A 24,458-nucleotide genomic window follows, 5' to 3' on the forward strand; every position below is an offset into this window, starting at 1 on the left:
GCTTCCTTCTTCTTTCGCTTCCTTCTTCTTTCCCCATTGTTTGTTTTTCCGTATCTTGTTCCTGGGAAATGACTGAAATAGAAAACTAATAAGAGTCTTTCCCCAAAAATGAGTGCCACTGGCTCAAACTAAGCACTGAAATATTTGTAAAGTGAGCTAACAAAGGGATTGCAATTTACGTGCTGAATTTAAACAGCAAGTCTCAGATGTTGGCTCCCTAAATGACCTCCAGTTATATATGCAGCCCTCACACATAAAATGGAAGCAAGGTATCTATAGTCTAACAAAGCTGTCAGAAACACAACTCGCATCCTTGGTAAAGTGGGGCAGGGGGAAGCTAGTTTGATTAGTTCATGTGATGAGGCCTACATTCTTGTAAACTTACCTGAATTCATGGTGGCAGTTATCTCTCCCAGGAAACGGATCCTGATCTTGCTCTCGGTGCTACAATATGAGCAACAACATTTTCCGCTGCTTGCTGTGGAGAACCAATCACAGGGAACCAATCACAGATTCAGGAATCCAAAAACGAAATGCTATCCAATTACGTTAACTTACCAGCAGAAGCACATAAAAGGAGTGAAGAAGAATGGCACGAATAGTGGTGTCTTCACTGTGCCAGTTATAGCTACTGGTTATTACCGCCTAGGATTGTGCTTGTAATGCATTTTTCAGGTAGCATCCTTTCACTCGGGACTTTTCCATTCTCCAAAGCCGGTTCTGTTGTTTCTTTCTTCAGCCTGTTCTTCATCGGTTATGAAAGATTTTGTTTCTTGTGGCCTGGAGTTCAGTTGTTGGGAAACATTCCTGCTGTGCACCAGAGTCTCTTTTTGTGGCAGAGAGAGCATGCAAAAAATATAAGTTTGTTTCCTTTCTCCCCCTCTGTCCACTATGTCTTGTATTATCATTTTTGCATTGGGCCGAGCCCCACTGAATTGAGTGGACTAGCAGTAACTTTCGCAGTAATATTCGTTCAGCCCTGACAGATATGAAGGCTTCACATTGGCTGCTGAAACAATTACAAATGAGTATTAGCCTATTTAAAAACCCTACCTGTGCCCCCCCCCCGCGTCCTCTTCTGCAAAACTAAGTTTGACTTTCTCAAACTGAGCTTTACCAGAACGATCTTGTCGTCTGTCTCCTTGACTGGTAAGTAGGGTTTTCGAACGACTTCTAAACTTTGAGATACCCAATAATTTTGTTTTTGTTTTTCCAATATCGAAATATCCATAACTACTCAATGTGTGTTCCATAAACACACTCGAATTGGCAGATGTTCATATCTCACGATCTAAATATGCCAGGGAGCAGTTTAACATTTGTAGTGGAAGCTCGTGAATAAACACTTGCAAATGTTGGGATTTTATGAGAAACTCTGATTATTTTGTAGAATACATTTTCATTTACATTTTTCAGGTGACTAAGATTTGATCATTTTCCTCATTGTGAGTTGTGTCCCAATTTAATGCAGCACTGCATCTTTTACTGATTCATTTTGTGAGCGTCCAGCTGTTTCATGGGTAGTTCAGTCAATTTTCCATAATTCATTGTGCCCACCATCAACTCTTTAAGCATTTAAGCACCGAACACCCGTCCGTGCCTGAATGCCGCCAATCATGCTGCCACAAATCGCAGTGAAGGGGAGATTAAACATAGAGCTTACTATTCAGAGTTCTAACTTGTCATGACCCGGGCTTGGTTAGCACTGAGCACATTAAGGCCAATCCCTCCTCCTCCGCTAGGGGTGTGCTTCACCCCCTGTAGTTAATGTCAAATTCTGTGAACAAATTCAAGTGTAAGAGAAGAAGAGGGTAAGGAGAGGGAAAAAGGAAGTCAATCTCCTTCAGGTTAGTTGTTGGAAATTCTTGACTGGATGGTTCTGTCACAGCATCTTTCATCAAGGTTCAAGGGGGGTCTTCAGATCTCTACCTAGGGGAGAGAAGGCAAAATCCAGCGAGGAGACAACACACTAAAGCGATACAAATGTAGTTGTCACAATTTTATTCTAGGTATAGCACTGGAATTGACCCAGTGAAGTACTATTATTCTTTCCTTTTCTACTGGAAGTAGTGTATTGTGCTACACAAACTTCACCTGACACAGAAAGAGAAGAGCAAAGTATCTCTGTGAATTCATCATGGTGAATCGTCAACATACATACAGTAACTCGCCCCCCAAGCATACCCGCGGTCCTGCTCAAGAGCCAGAGTAACACACAGCATCAATATATCACCAGGAGGGAGGCACTATGGGATCAGTGAGGCACAACTAACAAACATAGAACATAGGAAAGTCAGAGGAACAATAAGGATAAATGAAATGAGGGAAACAAGAAGGGGAAAAAATCAACAAGTGTGAAGGAATGAATAGGGTAAGTGTGAAGTGAAGCTTAAGCAAACCATAAGCAAAGTAGTCATAACAGCCGCTGCTGCCAGACAACTTGCTGCTGCATATGGTAGGTCTTTATAATATCTCTACCTACACTCATTCAGCTGGTGCAGTGGAACTTATTGGCCTCATTTTGGAAGTTTTGGCTTTGTCTATGTGGGTTTGCATTTTCTATTGTCTTATTTTCCACCTTTTCCAAAATTGAAGCCTTCAGGCCTTTTACAGGCTACTCTCTCTGTTTACCTGACAGTACTTTCCATGTTCCCACCATAAGAACAATGTCACCAGTCACCATTGCAATTCTTAGGGTCAACAGTGTTTACCATTCAATTATCTTGCTAAAAGTGTTCTCTAATGCCTATTTGAAGCATCATTCAGACCCCCACTTTAATGCTATCTTATGTAATACTTATTCAGCAGTTAAACACCAAATTACCTACCTTATCAACCAGCATCTACGTAACCTGTTATTTTTTATTCTAGTTTTTTAAACTGTATTTTATACATTTTTCACTAAAACAAACATACAGTGCATGTTGGCAAATCCAGAAGAGAATCTTTAGCAGACAGAAATTAAAATTGCATGAAGTCCAACCAGATCTAAATTACAGGTATGGAATATACATATAACCAAGGGTGTCCCAAGACAGCATAAAATGGAACCAAGGCATCGAGCTCCAAAACAAGCAGCGACATATTAATGCTCAGTCAGTTGTCATGAAATCTACAGAGAAATGGACATTTCTTTCACCCTTCAATCCTCCCTTCCCGAGCCATCCTCCATGGGGCGGCCCCTATCTTCTTGGAACATACCCAGCAGTTGTACCCATGGTAATATAGCCGTGGATGCCCCATCATCAGTATGTGAGAGGCACATGTTTTGTTCCTCTGCAGCCCCCCACTCCATCAAATCCTTTAACCAACAGGCCAGCAGCAAAGCACTTGCCCCCATCCACACAATAGCCACCTGCTTCTTTGCCAGGAGTAGGGCCAGTTTAGCCGATCTATGAGGGATCCTACGACCTCTGGGGCGCACCACCACTCCCAATAAACAGGCAAGCTTAATCAATGGGACACTAACCCAGTGGCCGTGGCTATGCAAGGTACCACCAGTGCCCAGTAGCCTGGACTAAAGGACATTCCCAGGCGAAGTGCAGAAAGGTGGCACCCACCTTCCCGCATCGCAAACAGGCAGCATTCCTCGGAGGTTCTATCCTGTTAACGCTGTGTGGGTTGACGTACATGTGGTGTACGAAGTAGAAATGTAATAGTTTAAAGTGATTATTACACGATACAGTGCGAACAAGGTTCAGCACCATCTCCCAGTCCACATCGGAGATCAGCACCTCCATGTCGCCCTCCCATGCCCTAAGCGCAGGATACTGCCGCGGCCGCATGCCGTTCCTAAGGGCTTTGTAGAAATGAGTGATTGATGAGGTGGCACCCCTACCCCCCACACCCTGAGGCCTTCAAGGACCCCCGAGAAACGTGACCTGCTATTTTTAACAGTAACCTGGATCTCCAATATTATTGCACCCTTTTTGCATTTGATAGTTCCTCCTAATTGTAAAATCTTCAGAAACAGCAAGTTGAAAAATATCTGAAGGGTCGTGGTGACAATCTCACATGATCTCACTGATGGTTGAAACTTTTTCTCATCAACTAAATATCAAATTAGAAACTCTTCTTAATAGCATTGCATTGCACTCCACTACAATGAGTTTCATATATATTGATATACATGCCACCTGACTTCACTGTCACAGCTCACACATCACTATATGAACAACTGTCAGACTTATGCATTGATATACAAAACCTGGTCCCCTTTGGGGACTTACACCTATGTTACTGTTTAAATAATTCTGCAAACTTTAGAACTAAACATAGCTACCATAAATTCCAAATTATTAAGCAAAAAGCTGAGCCATATTGCAGGCCATATATTGGATGTCATTTTTGTAATCGAAGTGCACAAAACTATCCTCCTAATCTGACCTGACTAGCATGGAAACATATTTCATATACAATTAGCAACCTCTCTTGTAACCCATAACATTTTAACCACCGTCAGACACAACTGGAATCTGTTAATCCCAGGTGCCACATAATGAATGCATCTATTGACTCAATTAGGCATACAACTCCACGCCTAACATTCTGCTTCACCATTTTAACGCCTCACTCCTTGCAGTCCTGGATGACAGATTGTCAGTCCAGCAACACAAATCTGTGCACCCGCTAAACAGAAATAACCCTGGTTTTTCTTGTGAGCTAAAAAACCTTAAATTAGAACCTTGAGAGTTGAAAGAAAATGGAGACGAGACGACTCTACTACTGTTAAGGAGGCATACCGCTCTATAATGCTTATATATAAGTCAAATATCAAAACTGAAGTGCTGAAAAATGTCCTGCTTCACTGCAAGTATTCATAAGTCTGCTAACCTCTTTAAATATCAAATGCATCTTTCACGTCTCTCATCTTCAAAAATCCACTGCTGGAAAATTCGAAATAGTACCATCCCAAAGTCCTCTGTGATAACATGGCTTTTTTTTCTCAGAGAAAATGTCTACTATTTAGGATTCCATTATCAGTGATCCAAATTCTATACTTGACACTCCACTTATATCTAGTTTGCACAAAGGGAAGCTCCTTGACTATTTTACAAAAAAAGGCACAAAAATCTCTTCCAGGCCATAACTAATAGTCATCCTTCGGGATTTTTATTTTTAGCATGACTTCTAAAGATATTTCTTTTAGCAGTAACTGACATCCTAATGATTGCGTTTAACTGCTTTTGGAAGCATGGTATTTTAGACCCCTTTAAGGTAGCTACAGTGAGACCTCTGCCAAAGAAATCAATCCTGGGATGCAACAAGACGAACAATCTTACCTCTATCATTATGTCCATACATGGGCAAACTACTGGAAAAAGTCAAAAGCATCAGGCCTTTGCAGAATTAGGTGACTTCATAAAAGGGCTTTAAGCTGGCTTTTGTCAGATCATGGCACTGACTAGGTTGGTCTTAGCAACTAGATGTAGCACTATGTGTAAAAAATGAATTGTATCATGGGGAAAAAATAAGCTTCACCAGAAGCATTTTTATCTAATGCGGAATAGCTGGGCAGCAGTGCATTGTAAGGCACCATGACAAGGGCCTTAATCAAGGGATGTAACAGGCATGAGTTACCTGATCATGAACATACTTTGAGCAGCACTATCCGCATATTTGAAAAGAAACAACAACATAGTTGATCTCCACCATGAACACAATTAAGTACTTGCTTGACTATAATTAAATGCATCAAGCCCATAATTTAGCTGCACCACAGGACATAATTGAGTAGGATCAGCGTGCTAATTATCATGCCTCAAAGGGTACTGTATATCAGCACCACAGGGCATACAAAAGGAGCCCTAGCAATACAATCCAGCTGCAAAAGGAGCATAAGCAAGATGCTTCTGGTCAGAATGAGCTGCCGCATTGGGCATACATTAGGTGCACCATAGACACAACTGAACATTAACATGGAGAATAAATTACATGCACCAGGGTCATAAGTGATCTTCGCTATGAGGCATTTTTGACATGTACCTCCAGAGGCATACTAGTCCAACCATAAGGTGAGCTGCATCAAGAGATGACAGTGAGAGCTGTGTTGGTGTATTTAAGCACCACTAGGCTATTACTGGAAGCAGTCTGCAATATGTGAGCAGCACACAGAGGACTGTGGAACTCATCCATACCTATGGCGGCAGCAGGCTGGCGCACGAGGGTAGTACACGTGTTTTATTTCTCATGATTGAGTATTCCTGGGCACAAAGTAGGACAGTCACATTAATGTCTTGCAGGGTATTTAAAACTGGTGTTATTACTCCTGGCAAGGTATTGATGAGGGGCTTTTTGATCACTTGTCGACAGTGTTTCTCAAAACCTTTCTCCAGTGGGGCACTTTTATTGCTGCTTTTTGTTTCTCCCAGGCACATAGTTTGATTATTTTGTTAAAAATGTCTTTATTGGCATTTTCATTTATACATATCAGTATAGTCAGACAAGGGCAGTACTCCCATCCATTGGCACCAGCATAATGAGTGCCGTTATTTGCATACAGGTGCATTAGAGTCAAACATGGTATATATCTGATTGTACAGCTTTAGTGGAATCTCTTGGGGCTCTTGGCTCAGCTTGAAAAAAAAACCTTTAGTTAGACCTGTTTGGAACTGTACCTGACCCCCTTTCCATTGCAGTCGGCCTGAATTTTGGATTCACCCTGGCCTCACGAGATCTAAAGTAACCTTTTAGCGCTATTGACTTCTAAGCCCTGTTTTTGCATATACCCTTTAAAAATTCATTTCTTGACTTCAACTGATTGGATTTTTTCCATGTTGGTCTTGTTTTACTCAGATAAATATGATGTATTCATTGTGTTACTGTGTGTGTGTGGCACACGTATTTTACACATTGCCTCTTTAGCTAAGCCTGACTGCTCTGTGTCAAGCTACCAGAGGGTGAGCACAGATTATCTTTTAGTTTGTATCTAGTTTACCCTGATTAGAGTGGTGGCCTCTGCCTGGCCTGGGTGCTTACATCAGTCAACCAGCAATCCCAGTTCTAACCGTCATGTTGAGAAAGCCCGAGATTCAGGATTGAGGAGATGTGACAGTTATCTGGTACTTGTTGGATGCCTTCAAGCTGATAGATGCACCTGTTGCAGTAGGAATGAACACAGTGGACATTAAGGAACCTATTGGATGCTATAGAGCATATAGGTACTTCTACTGCAGATACATTAGGTAATATTCTGTGAAAGATGATTACAATGGGAGAACCAGTGATACACGATAGGATTGCTCTACATTACATCCTAACCAGCAAGAGAGGAGTGTTGAAACTGGTACTTTCTGGGAAGAACCTACCACTCCTGGTAGGGTTAGATGATTACACTCACTGTATAACCAGTGCTCACCCTTGGGTCGCTTGGCACTGAGCAGTCAAGCTTATCAAAGAGGCTATGTGTAAAGCCTTGGCACAGCACTCTCAATAAATACACTGAGCATTACAAAAGAGTCTTCAAACATGACGTATGTAAATAAAGATTGTATTCAACTCACATACTAATTAACACAACATGAACATCATGTATTTCTGAGCATAAATCACACATGGAAATATTGCTAGCAGTACTAGATCCAACCGTGTTAAAATGACATCCGTAATATGCACACTTGAGATAAATCCCATTTTACCCCAGCAACGTTAAGCGGTGTGATACATTGTCAGAACTGGGCCCACCCTGGTAAATAACGCAATTCAAATCCACACTTTTCTAAGGTGCACCCCAGGTCACAATGATCTCCCTAACTTGTGCATATAGGATTCTATAACACTTTTCAGCAGCACTGTGGGCCAATGCTGCATGGGTAAAACCGATGTCAAACCTAGTATTCGTTAGGTAATGAAACAAACGAGTATAACAACACAGCTGCCCGGTGCAACGATTAGAAGGCTGTTCTCATGCAGCACACTCTCCCACAGTCACACAGCACCATTACGCGGTGAAATAGATAACGTCAAGTATGAAGCACAATAGCACACACACGCACTCTGCACCATGACGTGGTGCAAATGATATCAGGCAGGTCAGTTGATAATATGAATGCGGACCCCGTGGCACAATTCCTCCCACACATCTCAGTTAACCCACTCACTACACTGCCCACAGGTTAGAGTAAAAAAACAACAACCCCTACTATACTGGTGTAAGGCTGGAGTCGCACTTAATCAGGAGCGCTGGGGAGAAGGCTTGAGTAACTATCGGGTTAACAGGACAACAGTCGACAATTGGGGGATTAGCCAACACTCAGAAAGTTCACCCACTTTATGCAGAGCAGAAACAGCTAGAGGCTGTCCCAGTTCAATCAAAAGGTCCCCCAATTCATCCTCCTGCAGCAGCCAAGTTCTGTGAAAAACAGGGAGGTGACGCAGCCTCTCAACCGGCTCACGATCCCTCTCCGAAGTGTTCATCAGCCCAGTCACTTACTCTCACCACACAGGCCCGATCCAGGTGATACCACCTGGTAACACAAAGTCGTTGGGCCGGGTGAGGAGAGGGCAGTTGATTCACTGCACTGATGGCAAGGCAGAGCACTCAGTGAATGGATGGGGGATGCAGCTGTCCCAACACCCCATGGGAAGTGATACACAACGTCTGATGCACGTTGATCCGAGTCGCACCAGACAATCAGGTCACAATGAACCACAAGTCGGGTTACTCATACCTCCCTGGTAATGAGGCACAAGCTCTGGTGTGCAAAGGTACGAGTTGTACCAGAGAATCCAGTCACAATGAACCAAAAGTTGGGTTCATTGTACCTCTCTGGAAATGAGGCACAACCTATGGTGCGCGATGATAGAAGCCACACCAAACAATCCAGTCCCAATCTATCCAGGGTTGGGTTCCCTGTACCTCCCTGAAAATGAGGCCCAATGTCTAGTCTGCGATGATATGAGTTGCACCTGACAATTCGGTCACAGTCAACCCACGTTCAGGTTCACTGTACCTCCCTGGAATGAGGCACAACGTCTGGTGCGCTATTATATGAGTCGCACCAGACAGTCCAATCCCCCACACACAGTCGCAAGTGTATGTGTTTTCTGCAAGGCCCATTGTAGTTTTCCCTATGTTAACCTAACTTCATGTTGTAGACCTCATTCTCCTTTGCACACCTTACTATATAAACATGCTTGCTTTTGTGCCACATTGTACTTTCACACAGAACCTGCATATGTTTTCGCAGTCTGTTCTTTTACTGGGATTTAGTCTGAGCGCCACAGACAAGGTCAAACACCAGTGTCCCTTGTTATTCTTTCTGACCAGACACTAGCACCTAGACATAATATAAGAATGCAGCTGTTTTTTTATGTGCACACATGTCCTGGCAAATAGATGAGTATGTGAGCCAAAAATACCCACATGGAACAAGAGTTCGAGGACAAGAGCACGAAGTCTGCTGAGATTTAGTGCATTCATCTGTGTATGCTGAGGTACAGGATCTTCCTATAATCCCAGAGATCTTTTGTATAAACATTTAGTTTTAGTTGCAGGGGATGGGGGTAGGTTACTCTGTTTTATAAATTGACCGCACTCTTCATGGTATGCGGATTGTTAACCATGCTAACAGTATTTTTTATTATGCATTTGTTTTTTAATTGAGGCACGTATACTGCATTTCATAGCACAATAGTTTGAATATATATTCTAAACTTCTTTTGTGTCTCTTTGTTATCTTATTGTGGATGAGTATGAGTGAGAGAGTGAAAGGGTGTGTCCTGTTACCACGAACCCTGAGCGGGTCGAGAGTGTTGTGTTCTGGCGGTGCCAATTCACTTGTTTCTCTGGTAAGATTAGGAGGGCAAGTGAGTCACTATAGCTAGTCAGACTCGGGCTATTAGATACTGAGGTGGTATGGTGACTCAGGCTCTACAAACTGATGTTCTATTGTTTCTTGTACCAAAGGGGCAAAAACCTGTCCGACCATCTGTTGCATGCCGTTACCTGGCCACAAATCAGAAATAGGCCTGAAACAGTGAGAGAACTATGGGACCTCCCTCCACTTCTTGGACATTACAAATGCCAAAACATGTTCTGCATGCGCCACAACACTAAACACTAAATGTTTCTAACATAACTGACGGAAATCCTTCACCAACTGCAGGTCCAAGAACGTCATCTGTTGCATACGCTGTCCATGCAACCTTCTGTATAGCGGCCAAACAACCCCGATGTTAAAAGAGTGCATCCTACAACATTGCAGCCGGATCAGGTGCGACGTGCTCACAGCCCCCCTGGTAGCACACTTTAAGGAACACAATCACCCTGAAACTGACTTTGTTTGGATGGTGATTGATCAACCATCTATCCCAATCAGGGGTGGCGATATCCAGAGACTCTTAAGCAGATGTGAATGCCACTGGATTTCTCTTTGCAACACCATTGAACAAGGATTGAACACTCTGGATGAATGGTACACCACAATAGCATAATGTACCCGCAAGTTTGTTGATCTGAAACTTCCTCCCGATCTGAAACTTCCTCCCGTTTTCCCACAGCAACTGCCTTTCTACCCCCACCTCCTAATGCATTAATTCTTTACCTTAATTAGCTTAGCTAACTGTGGACTACTCATCATATGTGATATCAATGCTCACTAGCACCTATTTCCAATTATTGTTCAGACTTTCGTTGACTTAATGTGCTTCCCATGCAAACACCCGGAAATATACATATATATATGTATTCCCCCGCTTGATATATGCAAAGTATTAGATAGATAGATAGATAGATAGATATAGATATATATATATATATGCCACAAACTGTAATATGTGTTAAGATCTGTTTTTTCCTATGAATTCATACCCTTCTTCTCTGGATTCCCTTCACTAGTCTTTCTTCCTATTTCCCTCCTTCATTGCAACACCTTCACTCCCAGCGCGCTCTAGCTGCTGGTTCTCCAGCACCCACTTGACCGGCTGCACGTCCTTATCCACTTCCGCCCGAGCACCTTCGCATAGCCTGACTGACGCCGGCTACAGCACTCTGATACACAACTGCTGATTCTTCGAAGTAAGTGGCCCCCTTTGTTTTTAACTCCCCATCCTCCAGTGAATCAGCCCTTGAGGCACTCCCGTTCCAGACCCTGGCCCGCCCGAGGTCCTCACAACCTTGATTCCCCCTCCCTGCCCCTGGACTCCCGGCGGCAGGCGCTACTCCCAAATATGCTGCGTCAACCAGATGATATCCCTGCCGCCAGAGATCCTTTCCACGCTGCGACCCCCTGATCCTGGCTCCTCAGCTCTAGCCGTCTCCCTGCGCGATTGTTATCCTACCGTGGTGTGCTACAGCTGCTCGACCCACCGCGGGCCTACATGCACCGGTCCTGAGCTCTTCCCCGATCCAGTGATGCGGGACTCCTTGCCAGGATTCCACGCCCCCCCCACCCACCCCGCGGTAATCGTTTTTAGCGCTCCCTACTTGTTTTCTTACCGTCATTTTTGGCTTGTAGTTTAATGCCTTTTCACTGCGGGCCGGCACGCACTGTTCCTGAGCTCTACCCTGCCTCCGGCATTGCTGCACATTTTGCCAGTATTCCACGGACCCCCACCCACCATCCCTTCCCCAACCACCTCGCGCCCACGGCCCTCTGCCAGACACGGGCAATGACTCCCACACCCCACTCTCAGTGCCTTACTACTTAGAACACCCATTGAAATTCTCCTATTCCCATGTAGGCAGCGCTCTGGAGCTCGCTCGCAAATGATTGACCCGTCGCTTTTCACCCTGCCAATTCAACTGTTTCCTTGGGACACCCATGGCCCTGCTGATCTGAGCCCGACCACGACTCCTTAGTAAGTCCATTACTGCTGATGTACAGGCGCCTCTAGCTCACCTTTCCTTTCTTTTCAATGAACCTAGGTACGCGGTAATAGTTTTTAGCGCTCCTTAATTGTCTCCTTCCCGTCATTGTGGGCTCGAATTTTAAAGCCTTTCACCTTTCTCACTTTACTTGTCCTTCTAGGTCCACCAACCTCTGCGTATATAAAGAAATACAAGTATCCTTCTATCCCCAGCACTGCATATCAAATATTATGTAAACCTGGCCCTGATGATGGCCTAATACCTCTACAGGCCGAAACGCCGTCGACTTCCACAGTGGAACTCTTGGCGCCACCATGAAACGTATAACCTATCAAATCAGTGTAATTCTGTAACAATAACTGGGTATTTCAAATGTAAAGAAACTGTTTTAATTTCACCTGCGCTGTTGCGCCCACTACAGTCGCTGTATATACCACATCACGTGTCACTTGCGCCCTCACCAAAACTTCACGAGCACTTGTGCACAGTATCCTTATAGTTACATGTCATTTAAATGTAATGCAGTGCTACAACCTCATGTGCTTGTACATATGAAGTTTAATATTTCCAACATGTTCTTTGATTGAAATATAATTTACCGTCATAAAAAATGTCTTCTTGGCTTTCTCCTCTTTTGGAATTAATCCATAGCAATTAAATGTGCTATATGTATTTGTACGTTAAATAATACCCTTGTTTGAGACACTGTTGTTTGTTACCAATTACTGCCCCAGTCTCCCTGTAGTTTATGGGCTACCTCCTGTAGTCTGATGCTGTTTAACTATTTCAAGCATATTTCTGTTCCACAGCAGAATCCCTGCAACAATGATACAAGTAGCAACAGACAATCCAGTCCCAGTCAACCCAGGGTCGGGTTTGCTGTACCTCCTTAGAATGAGGCACAACATTTGGTGCTCAATGATACGAGTTGCACCAGACAGTCCAGTCCCACATGGACAGAGGTTCAGTAGTACTTCACAAGGTAGAATGAGGCCCTACTACGGATGTGCCCTCCCTCCTAGGGTCGCAACTTGTGAATCAGATATTGCATGCAATGAGCATTTAGTCTGTGTTTTGCACGTGAGCGATGGGACACGGACGACGAAGGCAGCCACGCTGAATCCCCTAATGGGTAAATCAGCTCACCATCGGCAAGATGCTTATGTGCTGAACCCACACGATGTAGGGGCCACACTCCTTAGTTGTGGGCAGTGTTTGGGGCTCTGCACAAGGCAATCCAGCCCCCAGATACAGTACTTAGTTGCACGCTTGCACCGCACTGTAGGTAGGATGCAGCAGAGGAAGCAGGTGCTTAAGAGGTCACCACTCTCCAGGTGAAACACATAAATGGTGTATGTCCCTTACAGGGGGTCTTTGATGTCCCTGAGACCTCCACAAAGAACAGGAGGCAAGCTAACACGTCCTTGGAGAGCACACTTCAGGGTGCCATACTGCAGCAGGGAGTCAGCCCAGGCCAGTCACTATTCAGGCAAGGTGCACGGTCCCTTCCAGTGGCAGTCTCCTCCTTTTGCACAACAGATTCCTCTGGGAGTGTGCACCACGCAGTCCAGGATGTCTGGCCCACGTCCCCACAAATGTATCTCTGCCCTGGGTATGTGCCTCTTCACAGGGTACTCACAGGTAAGCACCACTTCCTAGCATGTGTAGGAATGGTGTGCATGCTTTCACACTGCTTTACAATAGGAAAGTGCCCGAAGTCCTAAGGCCACGAAAAGAGAATCAACAAGAACCAGTAGGAAGCAAGCAAAAGGTTTTAGGAAAATCCCATAAGAAGGGCCATGTCCAACAAGGAGTTTGTAAAATAGTTGAGCGAGATTGTTGTGCTTTCATTCCTGACAATTGTGGGTACAATATACAAGTCAATATATAACATCACAATTTTATGAGATGTCAACACTAGGGATATGGGAAAAAGGTTAGTGTTTGATTGGGAAGCTAGGGAACCTACATTTTATAGAAAGGTATTGCACTTATTGGAGGAATTATACCTAGTACAGTGATTGTTCAGCTGCTTGTGTGCCTTATTAAGTGTTACGTTAAGAGACCATGCAAGAATATAAAGGAAATTGAGATGACCACTATAAAGCACATGCTGGCAATACAGAGAGAGCAGGGAAGGACAGAACAAGAGAAAATTGATATATTGATGATTGTAGATTACTGAGTGAGTGAATGATCTTTTCCCAAGAACCCAATTGGGAAAGGTGGAAGAGGAAAATTGTAATGTGGCTTTCAGTGAGGCCTTTTAGGCATGAGCAATAGCATGAGGACTGTAGTGATAGAGAAGGTTGAAGCATGTGATTGAAAGCAAGAACACCATAATAACATTGTATGCTTACAAGGTAACTTTTAAGTTGAGAATGGTGCTACAACAAGGGTTCCATGACAAATAAGAACAATTGGGGACTTGCTGTTAAACAGACACACCCTTTACAAGAAGCCCAACTGTGGTCAGGGACCGGGTAACCCTTACTTGAACTTGGTCAATAGGTTGGAACACCCATATTATACACATTGACATTCAAATATGGAGAGGATGTGCTGTTGCCATGCTGGTGTAAACTTCCTCACTCCCTGTCCACTTGTCATAATCGAAACAAATGTGTAATCAACAATAGCACAGTGCCTCTGACAGTAATACTTGTGTTATAAAGTGTCACCCGGGGGCCTCTGCTGATTGGCTGTGTAATGACCAATTATCTTCTGTTGAAAAGTGTAATAATTTGTTTAATCGAGAGAGCATCATGGAACATGATTATCAGGCCTCCAAATGATCATTTTGTTTCATTGAAATGCTTCATACTGATACCAGAAGTGTCTGAAATTTTCTCAGAAGTATAAGACTGTGTTTTCTTCAACAGCCCTCAACATTCTTATCTGTATAAGCAGTTAGGAAAAATGTTTTGACAATAGATTTTCTACTAATATACCTGTCATATCTATGCCAATTGCTTTCTGTCTGAAGCTTGAAAGGTTTTTGTAAGCTTTAGGGATGACTCTGCTGTATGAAGCCTGAGCATCTAGGCTCCCTAACTGGAAGGATTTATAAGCTCTCTAGTGCATCTGCCTATAATACAGAAATAGTAATGGTAGATGTTTCCCCATGTAGTAGCTGTGTAATCTGAGTCGTTTGCATTTCTCTCAGATGTATGAGCATGTATGTTTTTATTTATCATAGGAAACGTTATGCTGTCTAAATCCTAAATGTGTGTAATCACATTAAAAATTTTTAGGTCAAGCCTAGGCAGCACATGCATTGTCTCTTCGAGGCATGCTGTATTCACTCTGTTGGCGTGGAGTCCGCCCATTGCCTTTTTATTAGTCTCCTCGATTTTCATTAAAAAATGCTTGCTAGTGGTTCATCCTTCCTCTTTGACCATGCTTTTTGTATTTGGTTCCCTCACACAGAGCACCAGTTATTGTTAACATTACGTTTCTGTGTTTTATGTGTCACTGTTTGTCCGTCTTTAGTGGTTCAGCTTTGGTGCTGGTCACTTAATCTCCTCATCCCGTTCAAATTCTGAGAGGAAATGTCAGATGCTTCAGACGCTGTTTTCAAAATTGCCTCTTTGATTTTCTCGGACTTCAAATTGCGAGGATTTTCCCCAAACCCCTCCCACTTTGCTGCTTGTTGCTTTAGCGAGCCTCAGTCCCCAGACCTTTAGCAGCCCAACCTTGCAGCACAGCTAAGAGCAAGGCTTGGACAACTCCGATGCTGGTTTATATAATGTGAACTCAAGCGACCCGAAAGTATTGGAGCGCTTTACACAAGTGCCAGTTACATTAATCAAGGGCATGTTAATTTTTTCGTGTTTAGGTGCACCGAGATTAAGTGATGCTGACGCAGACCAGGTTTATTAATTATTTCCCCTTTACCTGACAAATGAGAGTACTTTGTTGTTGCTGCTATGTCCAGTGCTGCTATACCCTGGGGGCAGGGACAGAGGGCGGGGCCGGGGCTTGCTGTTAAAGGGATGGTGCAAGCACTGTTTTGAACTAAAATCTCTGGAGAAGGGTGCCTGGTGAATAAAGGCTTGGGGAGGAGGAATGTGAAGTCTCTGCCATTGAAAAGCACTTCACTGCTTTTTTTCATAGCTTGTTCAGTAGTCTAGTGATGCAGTCACACAAAGAATGTTATAGTGCTGTTGACTTACATGAAGGCACTTATCTCTCTGTCTGTGCATTACAAAGCCTTGGAAGGTGTCCATAAATGTTTTCTGAGGTGAGCTCGTATGCCTCAATCGCACTACATGGCCCAGTGTGTAGTAATTGTATAGCTCAAATCCATGGCAGTACAGCACCCAGGATAATGTGCTGCATGGCTAAACGCGAATAAGGTCCCTAAGGCAAGACCTATTGGCTATCCCAATGCTTATTGTACCTGCAGCCTGACATGTTAGCCTATCGGATCTGTGTTACCTAAGTCCTAGCTGTGCTGTAAGATGCCTCAGCCTGTGACCTCTTCATGTTCTTATGGATAATTTATCTGTCTGAGTCACTGCCCATAAAGTGTAAAAACTGAGTAACCTGAAAGGTTTGTTGTCCATAACCTTAGCCTCCTGAAAGATCTGAGCACCTTTAGTGGTAGCTCTGTTTGAAGACTTTTAACGTTCGGAATAATTTATTTGTTTTTTTTAATCTATGTAATCTAATGAAAATCTTTGCTGTGAGATATGTGTTTCTATGAAATACACACTACTAAAAGAATAGCTTTTCCTCAATGATAGGTCTGCTGTCACAGGTATGTGCTTGTTATACCTCTGTAACCGAAGAGATAGCCTTTCTGTCTAGTCTCTAAGCATGCAATAGAAGTCTAAACCAAGGCATCATTTTCTATTGTATGCTTGAACCTGTGAGGTCGATGTATCATAGTAAATCTCTGCTGCCTCATGTTTGACACTTTGGGAATACAAAAAATAGGTAATGCGACAGTTCATGAATCTGGAACACTACGAAAACTCCCAGGGGATCCCAGCCCAGATATATACGGAATGATGAAGGATATTACACAGAGAAGCAAATATGTGGGTTATGTAACAACTAAGGAACTTGAATTCCTCAATAAGAAGGGAGCAATGATACTGTTTATTACCAAAAGCCCATACAAATCCTGAGCATCACTTAGGCTGATCAATAGTGGCAGGCTCTGGGTTTCTTTGGAACCCATTTCTCAATTTAGTGATTGTTTTTTAAACCATTTATTCATTTGATCAAATTAAATCGTATGTAAGGGTATCTATGCATTTCATTACCTTATTGAGAATACACCACTGGGCATTGAACAAGATATATTTGTAAGTTTTGAGGTAGGATCACTTTACACAAACATTTCCCAAGGGGAAGCATTTTTGGGTATGAAGGACATAATGGATACAAGGATGGGCATACAAAATATCCCTACATACTTCATCATTGAACTAGCATCTATTGCACTCTGAATTTTATTTTTTTTCCATTTGGGGAAGATTTCTTCCTTCAAACTAAAGGTGTTGCAATGAATGTGCATTTGCTCCTGAATTGGCAAACATTTATATGACATATATTGAAGACAAATTCATTTACAAAGAGATTAATCTATTAAGAAATAAGATCAGGTCCAATATAGATACTTGGATGACATATTCCTAATATGGAGGGGATTCGAAGAGGAGATGAATGAATTTTCAATGTGGAACAACCAACCTTTCAAAATGTTTTCACGATAAGGTGGTCAGAGTATACAATGAATTCTCGAACGTTACTACTGATAATTGACCAGACGAGCATGATATGGACAAATCAAACACGCAAGCTCTCCTACAAGAGTTCAGTCCCCTCACACAAGATAGAGTCGAAAAAATGTATCTTGGCAATCCACTCAGGCTCTCCATTGGATCCGTGCCCAACCATGGTTCTCCATATGATCACGAAGACTGTTGCTAACTGCCTGGCACCTCTTTTGAATAATATCCTTAACCTAGGACACTTCCCGGTTGACTGGAAAAATTCCTTGGTAAAACCTATCCTAAAAATGCCGACCCTTGACCCCTCGGACGTTGCTAATTACCGCCCCAGTACCTGCTTGCAATTTCCCTCAAAAGTTCTAGAAAAAGAACTAAATGAGGAGCTGCTGGCTTTTATAGAATCAAATGATAAACTTGATCCAGCACAACATGGATTTAGGCCTCGGCACAGAACCGAATCTGCACTGATAGCAGCTACCGAAAATCTATGTGCCCAATTTGATCAAGGAGGGAAGGCCATACTAATTTGGCTTGATTTATCCGCCACGTTCGATACAGTGGATCATCGTATACTTCTTCAGTGTTTGGCCGAAATGGGGATTGTTGATAAGGCCGCAGACATCCTTCAGTCATATCTTACTAACAGAAACAATCTGTGATGCTAGATGAGCATAAATCACCCCCTTTACCATGCCTTGGAGGGTACCCCAGGGATCAGCACTTTAGACGACCCTGTTTAATGTATATGTTACCCCACTTGCTAAACACATACGTTCCCTCGGCTTCAAAGCCACATGCTATGCCCACGACACACAAATTGTTGTCTCCCTAGCTGCTAAACCAGAGACTGTGGCAGTACGTTTCAACCTTTAGATGAGCCGTATCATCAGCTGGATGCAGAATAATTGCTTAAAATTGAACACTGAGAAGACGGAAGTGGTTATGTTTGGAAGGGACATTTCACTTTGGAACTCCGCCTGGTGGCCTGGGACAGCATGGCCTTGCCCCCAGCCCGTAAAGAAGGTAAAAAACTTTGGAGTTCTGATAAACGACCACCTTTCCCTATCAGACCAGGATCAACAGCATTACTTCTTCGTGTTTTTACACCTTGAAAATCCTTCGGAAGATCCTCCCTTTTATTCCCATGCCCCTTAGAAAATTGGTCGTCACTGCCTTGATTTTATCAAAAATTGATTACTGCAACTCTCTCCACCTTGGAGCCAAAAAGAGTGTGATATATAAGCTACAGACCGTGCAAAATGCCGCTGCACAGCTACTACTAAAACTCCCTAAATTCAGCCCCACAAATCAAGTAATTCGGTAACAACTACACTGTTTGCCCATTTCAGCTAGGATCCAGTTTAAATCTATGTGTATCGTACACAAGATCCTGCATGTCCAGATCAGCCAATACATTAAGCACTATACCCCACAGAGATCCCTCCGCTCTGCAGCTGCATCAGTTTTCGACACCGGGCCCGAAGGCTATGGAATTCCCTGCCCCTGCACCTTAGAATTCAAAACAACTTACTACAGTTCAGGAAAGAACTCAAAACTTGGCTATTCACTCGTACCTAACTGGCTGGCTGATTTTCTGGTTGTACTGTACGGCAGCAAGGGCTAAGACGCCACGGCAAACATGTGCTCTATAAAAACCTATATTTCATTTCAACAACCATAGATCTTAAATCTTGTATCCACATGTATGAAGGACAGGTACAGGATTCACTTTCTTGACTGTGAGGTCTTTCATTAGGAAGTCAGTATTTGTTCCACTCTGTACATCAAACCAACATTTTTCCAGTTGTCATCTCAGGCCGCTGAAAGAGAACTTGCCTTATAGTTCGTTCTTAAGGATAAGGAGATAGTGCTACAAAAAATGGATTATTTTGACAATGCCACAATACAGAGCAATACACTCATTCATGGGGGAATCCCAGGAAATTGGTGAAACAGGCACTTTAAATGAGCCTAGTTTACCCTTAGAGAAACACTTTTAAGCCCCAAGTCTAAGAAGGAGGATCAAAAGCTGACATGCGTTATGACATTATTTCCAATAAGATTAGAAAATCAATTAAGAAAAATTGGGCAGCTTTAGAACAAATAGGCCTTCTAGAACCTATGTTTTCATTTAAGAAACGGAATACTTATGGCAGCCCTTAATTTGTTCCAGCATCACAGTTATGAAGAGCAAACAGTAAACACAGTAGAATCTCCCAGAGGTAACCGGGTTTCACAAATGTGGCTCCGTTTAGTTCGCCAATTCACACTGAAAAATAAAGAAATTTCTATCAGTGGCATTGTGCATACTCAAAATGTTTTCAGAAATAGTAATAGGTATAAAATGGTATATGCAATTACATGTCCATGCCAAAAAAACATAGATAGTGGAAAAAAGAAATATTGCTAGCCCACCTCATTATTTAGTCTCACTATAAGTTTTAAGAGACAACAAACAAATAACAACGTCTCTTTGTTTGTATGGGGAATTTTATTTAACCCTTTTGTTCATTATTTTTGGAATGATTTAACAAATCAGTAGGCGAGAAGAACACTCCATACACCTATGTACAAATACAACACATTAAGACATATTTCACAAGTGCTAACAAATATCACATAAAAAAAATAAATCACACATTCATCAACAAACTCCTCGTATGAGAAATCAATAACAATTCTATATGCGCAAATAATTATTCTTTGCGAGATAATCAACAACCGTTATTGAACCCAAAAGGTTGTAAAAGATTAGACAGACATCTGAAATTGATCCATAATTAGTCTTGACCATCAGAGATGCACCCAAAAAGTGCAATTATTTAAAACTCTCTGTCTGTCGTTTGCCTTGCCAACGCGTTTCGAATCTGTCAAAGATTACAGATTCTCCTCAGGGCTCTCTCAATGTTTTCAATCTAAACAAAAAATATAAAACGAAGTTTGTTTTCAGTATTTACACCTTATTTACAACAGAACATTTTTTACAACAGAACATTTTACAAGGACCCCCTAGGGCTGGTTTGACTTTGCTGAACTAATTACCTCTATGGAGAATGCGGGGGACTCTCGTGGTGGTGTTTGTTCACAAGGGGTTGCCGCAGAAATCAATGATAATGGGAGGTATTCTGAAAAAATAGTAGTAATGAAGACTTAAAAAGCCATCTGGGCCAGTGCCAAGCGACTACAACAGACCTAAAGCAACACGTTCATACCTTCTTCAAATGCTGCATTGAATGCGGTATTGAATTCTCCGTGTGCTCCTTTTATAATTTCTTTGCGACCTGTAAAGTATAAAGGTCCGGCTCAGTATTGGCATAAATTGTGTTAAAGTTCGTTAAGTATTGCGGGAATGGTTGGAAGCCACCTACCCAATTTGGTGGTAGTAGACACGGGGCGTCAACGACAGCCATTCCGTGTGTTGATTGTCTAAAACTTGCTATGTCAGTCGCGAAGTCTTGTTCCTCACCGTTCTATCAAGAAACTTTTCTCTCGCGCTGAAAGACAAAACCGGGGCCTTATGGTCATTAACCCAGTATAATGTGAGGGCACCGCAGTCTCACGCATAAGGAGTATCGCGGACGCTCACCTTCCTTCGACCAGAGCGAACCAGGAAATGAAAACGCAGGAGCAGCCGGGCGGCTGTTCAGGGCTCCTACATCATTGCAAGCCCACAGCTAGGCATTGTGGGTATTGTAGTTTCCGACCTTGTGGGTGCACGAATACATTACAATCTCGAAATTTCAGAGAGTGAGTTCAACCCGGTTTGGGTACTGTTGAACTTCAGTATTAAATAAGCCTCTTTTTTCAAGAGAATGTGATCAATATTGATCCCCGTTTTTGGTTGATTGATACTGAAAAGTACTGTCCAAGTGAAATCATTTTCCCCGTGTTGTTTTTCGGAGAAATGTTGGACCAGGGGCGCAGTTAACACTTTCTTTTTAATGCGTGACCTATGTTGTGTCATGCGTACATTGACCTGCTGATTGGTCTTGCCAATATAAATTTTTTGGCAGGAACAGATTATGGCGTAAACAACATTTTTTGTTTTGCAGTTGGTAAACCTGGTATGGGTCCAGGATATGTTAGAATGTTGAAAAATCGTGCCCTCAATAGTTGAATCACACGCGATGCAATTTCCACATCTGTGGTGTCCCTCAATGGGTTTGAGACCCCATGTTGATAACAGGTCACTTTTAGGTTTGGCCAATCTTACGTCCGCACGGACTAGTTGTTGGCCAATATTCTGGTTTCTTTTGAAAGCGAATATTGGACGGGGAATCGGTGTCTCTAATTGTTCCAGTAGATGCCAATGTTTCAAGACCATTTGGCGTATGTTATGAGTTTCTGGGCAGAATGTCGTCACGCAGACCAGATTCTGAAGGTCACGGTTAACTTTTGTTTCAAGAAGGGTCTCCCTTGGTGTACAGCGTGCTCTTTTAAAAGAATGCTTTAGAAGCTTTTTAGGGTACCCGCGTTGTGTTAGTTCTTCACAAAATCTTGATCCATGTTGTTCAAATTGTGTTAGCTCTGAACAATTTCTCCTTATTCGCAGGAGTTGGCCATATGGCAAATTTGCTCTCAAATTTCTGGGATGTGAACTCCCATAATGGAGTATGGTATTCCTGTCCGTTTCTTTCTTAAAAAGTGTGGACTTTAAGGACCCGTCAATACCTCTCATTTCTACATCAAGGAATGTCATTTTGACGTTACTTGAGTCGATAGAGAATTTTATGTCCCTGTGTCTATTATTGAGCCACTGGTGGAAGTCACCCAACTCGGTGTGGCTCCCCTCCCACAGGAGCCACACGTCGTCGATGTATCGGTACCAGTGCACAATTTGATGTGCAAAAGGGTTGTCTGACTCGACAAATTTTTTCTCGTATTCTGCCATATATAATACGGCCATTTCTGGGGCATAAGGGCACCCCATAGCGGTGCCCTTGACCTGCATGTAGTACTCGTCATTGAAGCGAAAGTAATTTCTTCTGAGGGTTATTTCGGCCAATCGCACAATGAAGGAAGTTGGGACTCTATGTGGTCTTTCCCTCGAATCAAGATAGAGTTCCAACACCTCCAATGCTTCATCCTGTGGTATCTGGGTATAAAGGGAGGCCACATCCATGGTTACCATCAATTGTGATTTATCATTGAATGGGGTCCCTTCCACCTTCACCAGAAAATCACTCGTATCTCTTAAATAGGACCTCACATTTGTCACAAAGGGTTTCAGAAAAAAGTCTATGTATTTCGACAGGGGCTCGAGACATGAATCGCACCCCGAAACAATTGGTCGCCCTGGTGGATTTGTTAAATTTTTATGAATCTTTGGTAAGAAATATGCCACTGGGGTTCTAGGACATTTCTTTACCAAAAAATCAATCTCTTTGGGGCCTAGGAAGCCATTTTCTTGACCTATTTGTACAACTTCTGTGATTAGAGACTGGATCTGTTGGAGTGGGTCCCCCTGCAGTTTCCTGTACCATTCTTGGTTATTTACCTGCAGTGCCCCTTCCGCAAGATATTGGTCTCGGGGCCATAGCACCACTGCTCCACCCTTATCGGCCTGTTTGATGATCAAAGAATGATCATCTTTCAGACTTTTCAGGGCCAATCGTTGTCCCTTTGAGATGTTTTGTTTCACGAATTTATGTTTACTCTCTAGTTTGTTGATAGAGGATAACAGGATTTGTTCAAATGCGTGAACCTGTTTAGGAATATTCTGATGGGGTACAAAAGTGGACTTGTTCCTAAGGCCTGTGGTTTCCAAACTCATACTGGGGGGTTGGTTTGCAAAAAAGACTTTCAGTCGAATTTTACGGCAAAATTCAATTGCCTCTAGTTTTATTTTAGTGAAATCCGTTTGTTTTGATGGAACAAATTTGAGTCCTAAATTAAGGACAGATTCCTCATCCTTTGTCAAGGCCCTGGCTGATAAGTTCACTATGGTGGAGGAGCCCGCTACGTTTTGTAATAGTTTCTCCTGGTTCGCATCTCCCATGCGGGTTTGAACCTCACCTTTTGCTGTTGGCCTTTCTCTAAAAAAGGAGTTTGTTTCTTGTTACTATTCCCTCTCGCTTCTGATCCAGAAGACCCTGAGGATGACGTCTCAGAGAATGTTTTAAATCTGTTTCTGGATCGCCCTTGAAAGTTTGTCAGTGCCCCTCGAGATTCAATTTGAGAATAATAGTCTTCTTTAAGGAATGGGTAAGCCCTTTCCAGTGTGAAGGATTTAGAGTCCCTTTCAAACTGAGCTGTTTTGTTGTTGATGGTGTTATCCTTAAAAGCTTGTATTTCTTTATCTATTTTGTCTAATAGTGCTTTAGAGTCTGGAATCACTTGACTTTCTGCAATGGCTTTAGTTAGTTCATCAATTTCTTCTAGTTCTTTGGCACACAGTCTCTGTGCTGTCTCAATGGTGTGGACCATAAGGTCCCTGCTGCACTTAGTGTTTATGCAGCTAAAACCCTTTTTATAGTCCGCATCCTCCGTAAAAATCACTGGTACATTCTTGACCTGTAGCCCCCAAGGGATGGTCCCACCTCTTAGGTGCTTCAGGAGAAAGTATCCGTGGAGTTCAGTACGAATATGTTTTTTTCGAAGCCTGGTCAGTTTATCCGTTTCATTCTGCTGTTGAGCAGTAGAACTTAAAGAAACCTCAGCAAAGGGGGAATTAGCCAACAAGTTCTGAATATGGCTTTCCGAAAATGATAGAGTGTCCTTCTCGCCCATTATTTTGGAGGGACAAGATGTCACTCCCGGTTTTTAGTTCACAAAACTTATACCGTGGAAAAATCTTGTTGCCCTTTTGACTCTCGCGGGTATGCACCCGCTCTATAGTTAGTACAACAACGGAGTTTGGTCCTGGGACAGGGGGCAGCTGGACCCAATTTACAAGTGGAAAAAAG

The 24,458-nt window shown here is 42.8% G+C and overlaps 1 protein-coding gene across 3 annotated transcripts in view; it reads left to right on the forward strand.

The window, feature by feature from the left end:
* CACNB2 (calcium voltage-gated channel auxiliary subunit beta 2) overlaps positions 1–24,458 on the forward strand; it is a 1,003,604-nt gene that overhangs the window by 699,121 nt on the left and 280,025 nt on the right. The window lies entirely within an intron of this gene.

The sequence above is a fragment of the Lissotriton vulgaris genome, chromosome 10, assembly GCF_964263255.1.
Source record: "Lissotriton vulgaris chromosome 10, aLisVul1.2, whole genome shotgun sequence".
NCBI classification, from domain to species: Eukaryota; Metazoa; Chordata; class Amphibia; order Caudata; family Salamandridae; genus Lissotriton; species Lissotriton vulgaris.